Raw genomic sequence first — 10,086 nt, forward strand, 5'->3', positions numbered from 1 at the left:
CCTTGAGATACAAGTGTAATTTGTTCTTTATCCACACTCTTAACTCAAAATGTGTCTCAAATCTCAAATCACCTTTCCCTATTGAAATGAATGAAAATGCCATTAATTTGTTCCAGAACAAAATTGATGGTTGTGTTTTTAATAAGGAAAAATAGCCCACGATATCATTGCACTCTATAAAAACAAAGTAATAACATGATTAAATAGAATGCAAAGAATAATACTGTTTGTCCATCATGATGTAATGCTCCAATACAATTCATTGTGCTGCTCCATCTGGATCGTATCCTTTCTGCATTGGATCTATTCTGTTCCACTTTAGCCCCGCTGAACAAGGCACACACGTTTTTGTCTCCGGCGGCAAATCTAGGACATCAAAGCGCACAGCTGAGCATGCACAAACTTGACGTGCCACCAAAAAGAATTCTAATACCTCATCTGAAAGCGTCCAGGATGACCTTGACGTACATTTTGTTGACGGCGCCTACACGCCGCATGAAAGGTGCATCTATTCGCAAAATCAAGAAACGTCTCAGGTGCAGCAGATGACATCAAAAGGAAGACGCATACGGAATAAGAAGGGATGGCACATGAATATATACTGTAGAATGGTTCCAGCAAAGGGCAAGGAGAGACCCTTCAAAAAATACAATAACAAAAAAAGCAAAATCAAGAAATAAGGATGAAAAACACCACTGGGTAAACAGCTCAATGCCTCAAGTCTCCCCGCCGAGATGCAAGCTGTGTTCGGAATTTAAAAGCTGCTAAATAATGCAAACAGCCAGAAGAAACACAAAATAATAGAGAACAGATATCCTGACTCAAAGTAAGAGGCTTCACTCACCCAGAGAGGGAAATGTTTCAAGTGGAAAGCTGAGCTAAATAGCTCCTTCATACCTGAGAATATACGTACGTTATATTAGGCTACCAAAAACTAATTGTATCCATCTTTTCCCTGTTAAAGATATGCACACTGTGTTGAAAATCTGTTTGTTTTAGCATGGGCATAAATGCTAAAAATGCTAGCAGTATGAAGGCAACATTACTGTAGATGAAATAGTCTTAAAAAGATAATTTTATATCTTCTTAACAAGTCCTTGTTTTGGCATTTGTTCATTTGTTCATTCATTTGTAATGAGTTAGCTGGTAAATTAGCCATAGATGCTAACTCCTGTATTTTCCTTGGCTATTGAGCTACCTACTAAATAGTCCCTCAGGAATCTGCCGAGAAGTGTTAATTCCGCGGCGAACAATCATGATTATGCGGAGAGCAAATCTTGATTCCTCGGCTTGAAAGTTGATTTTCCGCAGGCATTGAAAAACGACCTAAGATGACCAGTTATAAAGCAAATTAATGAACTAATGAAGTAAGAATATTTTTTTTGTAATGACCTGCAAAACCAAAACACTGTGGACCATTGTAGTTAAAACAATAATCAACATCAGTATTCTCTTTGTCCACTTTGGCATATTTATTTTACATTTTATTTGCCAATGTTTCATCATCCTTGTCGTGCTGTCGGTGGCTGAGCGCGCTCCGCTCACAACATCTGAACCCAGCTGTTCACCAGCCACTTATCCGGCTCGACTCTGATGAACTGAATGGCACATTTGAATAACGTTATGAGTTTCAAAACAGAACGTTGTTCAAAAGTGACATTCGTTTATTAGCGTGGGCGAGACTGGCTACACACAACAAGGGAAAATGCTGGGTGAGGCTGAATGAATCCACTCGTGCTCTCATTGGTCGATCTCACGCCGGGAACCAATAAAAATATTGGTAAATAAATAAAATATAAATAATATAAAATATGCTATTTTATGTAACAAATCCACGTTGTGTTTTTCCTTGTTGTTCTCCTCAAATGTTCCCAAAGCACTCTGTAGTTTTTACAGGAAAGCTCTAACGCTAGGATCACTAGCATTTCTTTTGATGGGATTACACAATGCAAGCAGAGTTTACCATGGAAGAGAGCAGATTTATTATGAACAATGGACAATTTAAATGCAGTAAGTAAGGCAGCTCCATGCTGTGCCTGCTGATGGTCTCGGGAGGAGTATATCAACGGATTCAAAGGGCCTGAGGCAGCTGACAGCAGGTGTGTGAAACAAAAAGGATTGGGGGCATCTATCACAGAGGCTCAGCCGCAGTAAATAGGAGTAAGGCAAAGTTACACTAAATACAAGCTGAGGTAGGTAGCAGGGGTTGGAATGTATGAGAGTTTTGTATTTCATGGCAAATCATCAAACATTACCGCCAAACTGTCATGCAAACAATCACAATGTACTGTCGTCACTCATCAGTTTAATATACCATACTCAAGTTTGGTGGTAAGTGGAAGAATCATATAAGAAGTGTTTGCTCAAGTTCGATCAGTAGAAATGGCCCTAACACCTGACAAACAAGGTCTTCAAATCAAAATGGTCACTGCACGATTCCCTGCAAAGATTCTATATGGATTTTTATGCATCTTGTCATGATGAACATGTGTGCTGAATTTCATATTAATTGGATGCAATGGTGCCGGATGCAAATGTTCTACAACCAGTTTCAGAGCTCGCACCAAAGATCAGATTTGTATTGACATTAGTCACCAAATGACCTAATCAACTCAAAAAAAAATTTAAATACAACTTGAACAAAATTGGTAAATTGAGTGCACTTGTATAGCATTTTATCTTGATATTGTTAATAAAGCCATATTCACTTATCTCATTCAAGTACTGTACATTGGAATGTTGCCTACACACACACACACACACACGTCTGCACACATTAAGGTTCATCTTTTCCGTTTAAAATAACTTAATTTAACGACACAGATACTGTGTTCTACCCTGGCCAATGGCAGAACAAATTATATATTTTTTTGTCTTTGGTCCCATTTTAAATCTATCTAGGTTGCTACTAGCCTCATCCTAGAGAGTGCTAAACTAGTTAATCTCTCAGGTCCGACGCCCTACGTCGAAAACTCCCTTTCGTTTGCTAGCACAGCGTTAGCCGGCCAACAGCGAGGCGTTAGCCGGCCAAATATTCCCATAACTACTTTTGCGCATTTGCTCGAAAGAACTGTGAGTGTAGCTTTCACACATGTGCACTCCCCACGTGTATCTGTCACATACAGAGACTTAAGGATTATCCAAAAAGTCATCTCTGACACACCCTGACTCGAATGGGAATATTCTGACTTGGCGTTCGTTTTCAAGGGCCAATATGCGATTCAATTCATGTCATCACCGAATCGTGCACAGCCCTTATGCGTAGGATAAATGTTTAAAAACAAAAACTTTTTAAACATTAAATGTAAATGTTCAAAAAGTTAAATATAACTGAACTGTACGCAGGGGAATGATACTTTCCAATGGTTATTTCCGCTCCAACACCAAGAAATGACCTTAAAAATATTCCCCTCCACGCATTTCACAGCATTATACTTTTTGTCAAGTGATCCTCCGGGGACTTAATCTTTACGTAAAGTGCAGCACTCTGTCTGTCCCTTTGATTTATGTAACACCGTGTCTCCTTGAGGAACTTCCCTGAGAATTCTTAAGCTGCCGTCTTTTGATCGCCGACTTTAGTTTCCCAGTATCTGACTCTCCGTGTGCCACTTCTCGCTAACACTCGTCTCTCAGCAGTAGTCCTCAGTGTGCATTGCGCTGCATGACAAATTGGCATTAAAATTGTAGAGTAGTAACAATTGGGGCGATGTGGTGTTGCGGAAAAGTGCTGCAATTGTTTTCCAAAATTAAGAAATACCAAGCGATTAAAAGTCTCACTTTACATGCTGTGCTCTTTAGCATTAAGCTTCTGAATGCTGAAAGCATCAACACGAAGGTAGTGTTGTAGTCAAGACCACACAAACTGAGACCAGGACATTATTGAGACTAAAAGAGTATCAAGACCGAGACAAGACTAGGACTTTTGGAGGTCGAGACAGAGACAAGACAAAGTCTGTATATACCAAAGGAAAATCACACCAAAAAAAAAGACCTGGACAAACGTTGTGCCAGTGGTTTCTGTAAGCAGTGCACCACATAATTTGCACGTTGCAGAGTGTTTCTGATTACATGTCGCTTGGCAAATGAACTCCATATTATCTTGGAAGACAAAATTACTGATGAGTTTGCAAGGAGCGTGGCAGTCCAGGCGACACCGGGAAAGCAGTCTCACTGATCACAGTTGTACTGGCCTGGTCTCGACTGGTCTTTATCAAAAATCCAGAGTCCACCCTGTCTAAGACTGAGACAAGACCGGGTACAAATGTCTTTGTCTTCTGACCGGTGTCGAGACCAACACGAATCTTGAGTTTGTTTGTTTACTAGTGACAGCTCCATCTCATCGAACTTGTGACATCACGGTGAAAAGGTCTCTCGTCTGACTGTGTCACATCATTCCTGCACCGGGAATTGAAACTCGCAGTAACACATGCTAATCCGCTTCAATGCCGTGTCTACCTGCCAGGAAACGCTCTCCGGATTCCCCGCAGATGTGACTAATTGACTCGCCCGCACGGGTGACTGACACACCATTTCCAGACGGTAATAATAGCGTGTCATGCGGGAATGATGGCGACAAGCCGGCGGCGGGTTGCTTCCCGACCTCGCAGTCGGGGGCCAGAGGGCTCCACGAGGGGAAACGGCGGCCGGGTTTTCAATCAAAAATGGTGGCAGGACAGTGATAGAAACAATAAAAGAGGAATCAATCGCTGGTAGCCTGCGGGCGTTTAGACATCTTGAGTGACTTCCTCTGTCATTCTCAGCCTTGACAAGGTACTATTGTTGCAACATGGGCTTTGTGCTAGGGGAATAAAAGGCAGCAGGGATTTGTCGTTCATCTTTGCCATTAAACCTCCTGTTATGCTGCGGGTCAAATCGACCCATTTGAAAGTAATACAAAATTATGAAAAAAACAAAACAATCGGACAGTAAACTGACACAAGTAATTGATTCACCCTAAAAATATCTTGAATTAGTGAGTGAATTGGTGAAAATGCGTCAATACGCGATTTTAAGCTACAGTTACTTGCGACTAGCATATCTCACGGACTGAGTTATATGGTTATATGGTATATGCATTACTGCACTTTATGAGCATCAAACTAGCACAGCAAACGAGTCAAACTTTATTCAACTTTAATTCCTAATCCATTCACAAAGCACAACTGATAAGGCACATTGTCAATTTTTGAGAAAACTAAAGGATCCTAAGCGCGCCTTAACAACCAAATGAAAGAGTATACTCTATTCTTCAGATTCAGATTACTTTATTTGAAGGGGGATAGTGCAATATCACAGAACACATGGTAAAACATGGTTAAAAAATATTGTCTTTAAATATATTTTATGCACAACAATGACAATTTTTGACTTTGATGCTAAAAATTTTCGTTTTAGTGACTCCTCAAACTTTCAATCCTTTTCTGCTATAAAATACCAACAGCAACAATGAATGTGCTTCTAATGGTAAAATATATTTACAATGAATCACCAGTGCAACAATTTTACATTTGACAAATGTTACAAATTATTTGCACGCTATTTAGTAATAGTAGTATTTAGTAGTGTGAGTGCGTGCATTGTGCCAGGCATGCTTGTGTGCGTGGGTGTGTGTGTGTTTACGTGTGTTTGTACATGTGTACATTACATCATTGTATCCACTTCTAGTTTCAAATAATCCCAGTCATCGTTTTTGTCTTTTGTGACACTCTTTGTAATCGATCTAACATGAGAAACACTTTGATCAATTGCAAGCTGCTTGTAAGAGTTTCCAGAGAGCCGGCATGTTCACAGGCAATAAGCATATTTTTCATACAATCTTATCCAAAAGAGACCCGATGCTGCCATCTTCTGGCCATAGTTAGTGTTTGTTTGTTTGATTGTTTTCAAACCAGAATTGGCCTAGACCTTTCTCCAAAATAAAAAAGAAAACCGCTATTCCATTAATTCCATCTGCTCTCAAAACATCAGGTAGCATCCTCCCTGATGGAGTGGATGATGAGGAACTTGGAGGTTAGACTAGCTAGCTATTTTGTATTGCCAGTCCCTCATAAAAACATACAACAACAACTAATATTTTGTGTTTTCTGATAAGGATGTTATAAGTAGGCTAGGTGGCCCTGATAGTAAGGTTTGCTGGAAAGCAAAACAAAGTTTAAAAAAAAAATATATATATATATCCCTGTTAGCTGGCTTGTTTCCGCTGGCTCTGTGTTAAAATAATCCATTCAATCCTTCTCAAACAAGGATTAAATTCAAAGAAAACGACGCACGGCTACAGTACAATTGTATTTAGTTCCAAACAGCACATGGTATTGATATCTTGTTGACGAGCGTAAAGATGGCAAAAACAGGAGCCGTTAATGAACATAACGCACGAGAATACACACGTCAAGTTATTCTTCTGTCACAAAAAGAGAGTGAGCACTGTTCCTCAAAATGTTTTAGTTTCTAACATATTCGATAATGAAAGCGGAAGTCAACCCAAACATATTTTTTTCAAGAATATGTTCTACGCAGGCCCACTAGTTGAAACAAGGCAATATGATTAATATGAAATATGACTTAAGCAGCACATCCCCTCATTTTTAGCCATCTCGGCGGGCGGCCATTTTGTCACTTCTGTCGACTGAAAATGACATCACAGACTCTCAGGGCTCAGATAACGACCAATCGTTGCTCACCTGTTTTCTGAAGCTGAGGCATTTTCGAGAGGAAAACATAAGGAAAATAATTTGATATACAAATAAACGACGCGTCGACTATTAAAATTGTCGACAATTTTGATCGTTGACCTTGTCATGTTAGTAATCTAACCTTGACAGCTCTAGTGTCGAGTAATTTACGCAATGTGCGTATGCAGTTTGTTTACAGCAGAGACATGAGAAAGCGGCTATGGTTAACATGGCGTTGTGAATAGATGCTTTTATTTTTTTACATCGATGCATATTTTAAGCATTTCAAACAGATTTTGAATTGACTTTCAATTCATTGTTACATCCCTAATTATTACTATACAACAGAACAGGAGGATCAAAATGTCATATTTTGTTGGCGATAGAAGTATTATCCAAATTGTTCTTGTTTCTAACACTTTTAGATTATGACTATATCTGTCTAATGTGCAGAACGGGAGGGTCAATTTTTTCCATTGTTAGTTAAAAGGTTTACACAAAACCTTTTTTTTGTAATCAAACACTTTCAAACACTACCCAGGTCAATTTGAACCAGGAACATTATTGCTATGTCTGAGAATAAAAAAGAACAGGAGTGTCTAAATGAGCATCACACAAAAGTAATGGTTTTGAACACTTATGAATAATTAAACATGCAGCGGGTCACATTGACCCATGCAGGTGCAACATTGGAGTTCCTGAGAAATTAATGGAAACAGAGGGGCAAATGAATTTTTGCTTAGTGAGCTACATTAGATAAAATATTTTGGGTTCTAACACTTTTGAATAATCAAACACTGCCTTGGTCAGATTGACCCAGGAACATTATTACTATTTCCTGTGACAGGAGGCTTAAAGACTCGGAATTCTAGTGGAGCCCTTGAGGGAGACGCTGGTATTCATGTCTTACTCAGCGTCTGCCTGCTGCCCTATATTTTTTTTTGCCAAATATTCACTAATCCTGTAAGATGGAAATCTATTAATGTTCCGCCTTTAGGCTACCACACACTAACTTGTGAGTTTTTTGCCGATAAGCACCCCATTATAAACCAGCCCCACCTACCCTCCGCCCGCGTCCAAATGTGCCGTGAAGGCGCATCATCACAGCGGCTCTCCGGATTAGGGAGCTTTCTCCAGACAACCGACCAGGCAGCGAGGTGTGACCGGACCCCGGGTGACAAAAGTGGAAGTTTTCTTCAATTTCCAGAAATTCTCCTGTGGAACCGAGTTTTGAGGGCTTACATTTTCATCAACGTCATCCAATTTGGTGAATCCAATTCAAGGATTTGGTCATGGTAAAGTAAATCATAGGATCAAATTCTAGAAGATGGGGTGGGGGAAATAGATTGAGTTTGTTTTAAGTGGAAACCAAACAAAAGAATGACTAATAAAGAAATTTCCAGAGGAAAAAAAGGATGTACGTAAAGGACTCTATTGTACTTTTTTAAAAAGTAATAACTTACTCAGTTTGTGCATTATGATTTAATGATGTAATTCATTTCATTGTGCTGCTCCCTCTGGTGTGCCCGCCTTGGCCAACAGATGGCAGTATAATACGATCATGCAGATAAATGAAGGTCGTCTTACTACTTTTACTGAGACTAAGTCAAACGCTGTACTATTTGGCATGCATTGTAGAGAAAAACGTATTTGAGTTTTGTTATATATTCTGTCTACATGTGTTGCTCCACTGTTTGTGCTAAAAAATCTGTTGATGCTATGTTAGCATATCAATGACATTTTCCATTATATGTAAGCATTTAGCTAGCGGGCCCTCATAAGGGAATGATATTTACTTCTTTTAAATATACAAATAAACAATTAATCTCAGTTATATTTACTAAACTTAATCTGGGAGTGACATTTACCATCTTGAGCCTCAGTAGAAAATCAGCACAATGACAGCTCGCATCTTGGAAATCTCGTAACTAAATTTAGTAAAAAAAAAAATTTTTTTAAATCGCTGGTAGCCTGCGGGCACATAAATAAACTAAAAAAAAAAGTTTGTTTGTTTTAGTTATACTCGTCTCACAGATGTCACACTCAGATCATACCCACCATACCATTTTGTGGGCAAATCTTAAGCGAAATTGAAAAATGTCTTCACTTTCATCGATGTTACAAGCATTTTTTCACCAAATCTTTTCATAACATTAATTGAACTATTGCTGTACACGTAAACATTTCGACACATTTTTCCATGAATTCAATTTGTTGTTCAACGTGCAACGCTAATTGCCGCTACTTCAATTCATAGTCTACACGTCAGAACAAAGAGTCAAGATATTAGGTACATCTGCAAATATAAATACTGTAAGAAAGAAGTGACGAGAAACGCCAGGAGACATCTGCAAAGCCTTCTTTTTTCATGCACTCGCGTGGGAAACTTTCAGCACCACGGAGAGCGCTCGGAGCGACCTGTCAGTCAAACGCGTCCGTCTATCCACTCAACATCAACTCAACATGCACATGTAGCGACCTGTCAAACAAGCAAGCACGTACACTGAAGCACATGCAGCCGCTCGTGTGGCTAACTGTGTATCGATACTCCAGCAGTCGAAAGTGCGTAAAAAGGCGCATGCACTCACCTGTCCAAAACGCACTGTGTCCGCCTTGTTCACAAAGCCACCTCATCCATAGCCGGGAAACTTTTCTTATCGTCTTCGCACATGCTCGCACCCGAAAAGGTAATTTGAAATAATTTGGAGGATGAGGACGCAGGGTAATGCGCAATCTTCCCGGTGTGGTGCTTGTGTATCCCCACGCGCGCTCCGTGATGACACACGGGACGTATCCTTACAGGGAGGTGAACTCAAATAAAAAGAAAGGAAAAGAAGGAGGGGGAGGAGAGAGGATCCCGGGCTGTGTGTCTGACAGTGTGCGGCAGTGGCAGTGGTGGAGGTGGAGAGGAGAAGAAGCAGCAGCAGCAGCTGAGCCTGCGCGCTCGAATCGCCCTGCAGGCAGAGGAAACGTCATCCGCCCTGCTGGGTCCTAAAGCGGCGAGTGGACAACACGTACTACAACTTGCTTCTTAAAAAAAAAAAAAACCGATATATGCACAATTCATCATCATCATCATAAATAGTTGAAGTAGTAATATACAGAAGTGCTTTCAATCTTTTTTATATGTATTGTTAAAAATACAGTATTTATCATTTTTAATTGGGACTACTTGCATTTATGTCCATTTTTGTCAATTTTACTTATTATTGTTGTCAATTAACATTTTTGTAAAATAACTTTTTCTGTAGTATTGTATAAAATGATATCGAATATATATATATATATATATATATATATATATATATATATATATATATATATATATATATATATATATATATATATATATATATATATCACTTTTTTCAGACCAATACCCGTATTCGCTCTTGGAGTACTTACCGATACTGAT

The 10,086-nt window shown here is 39.4% G+C and overlaps 1 protein-coding gene across 1 annotated transcript in view; it reads right to left on the reverse strand.

Moving 5' to 3' along the window:
- robo1 (roundabout, axon guidance receptor, homolog 1 (Drosophila)) overlaps positions 1 to 9,547 on the reverse strand; it is a 276,461-nt gene extending 266,914 nt beyond the window's left edge. Inside the window, exon 1 of the mRNA XM_086035532.1 lies at positions 9,260 to 9,547. The gene's annotated coding sequence lies outside the window, so the exon portion shown is untranslated. The remainder of the gene's footprint in view (positions 1 to 9,259) is intronic.
- Between the last annotated feature and the right edge of the window lie 539 nt (positions 9,548 to 10,086).

This window comes from Filicampus tigris, chromosome 7 (assembly GCF_054856515.1).
Source record: "Filicampus tigris isolate MCC_2025a chromosome 7, RoL_Ftig_1.0, whole genome shotgun sequence".
Taxonomy (NCBI): domain Eukaryota; kingdom Metazoa; phylum Chordata; class Actinopteri; order Syngnathiformes; family Syngnathidae; genus Filicampus; species Filicampus tigris.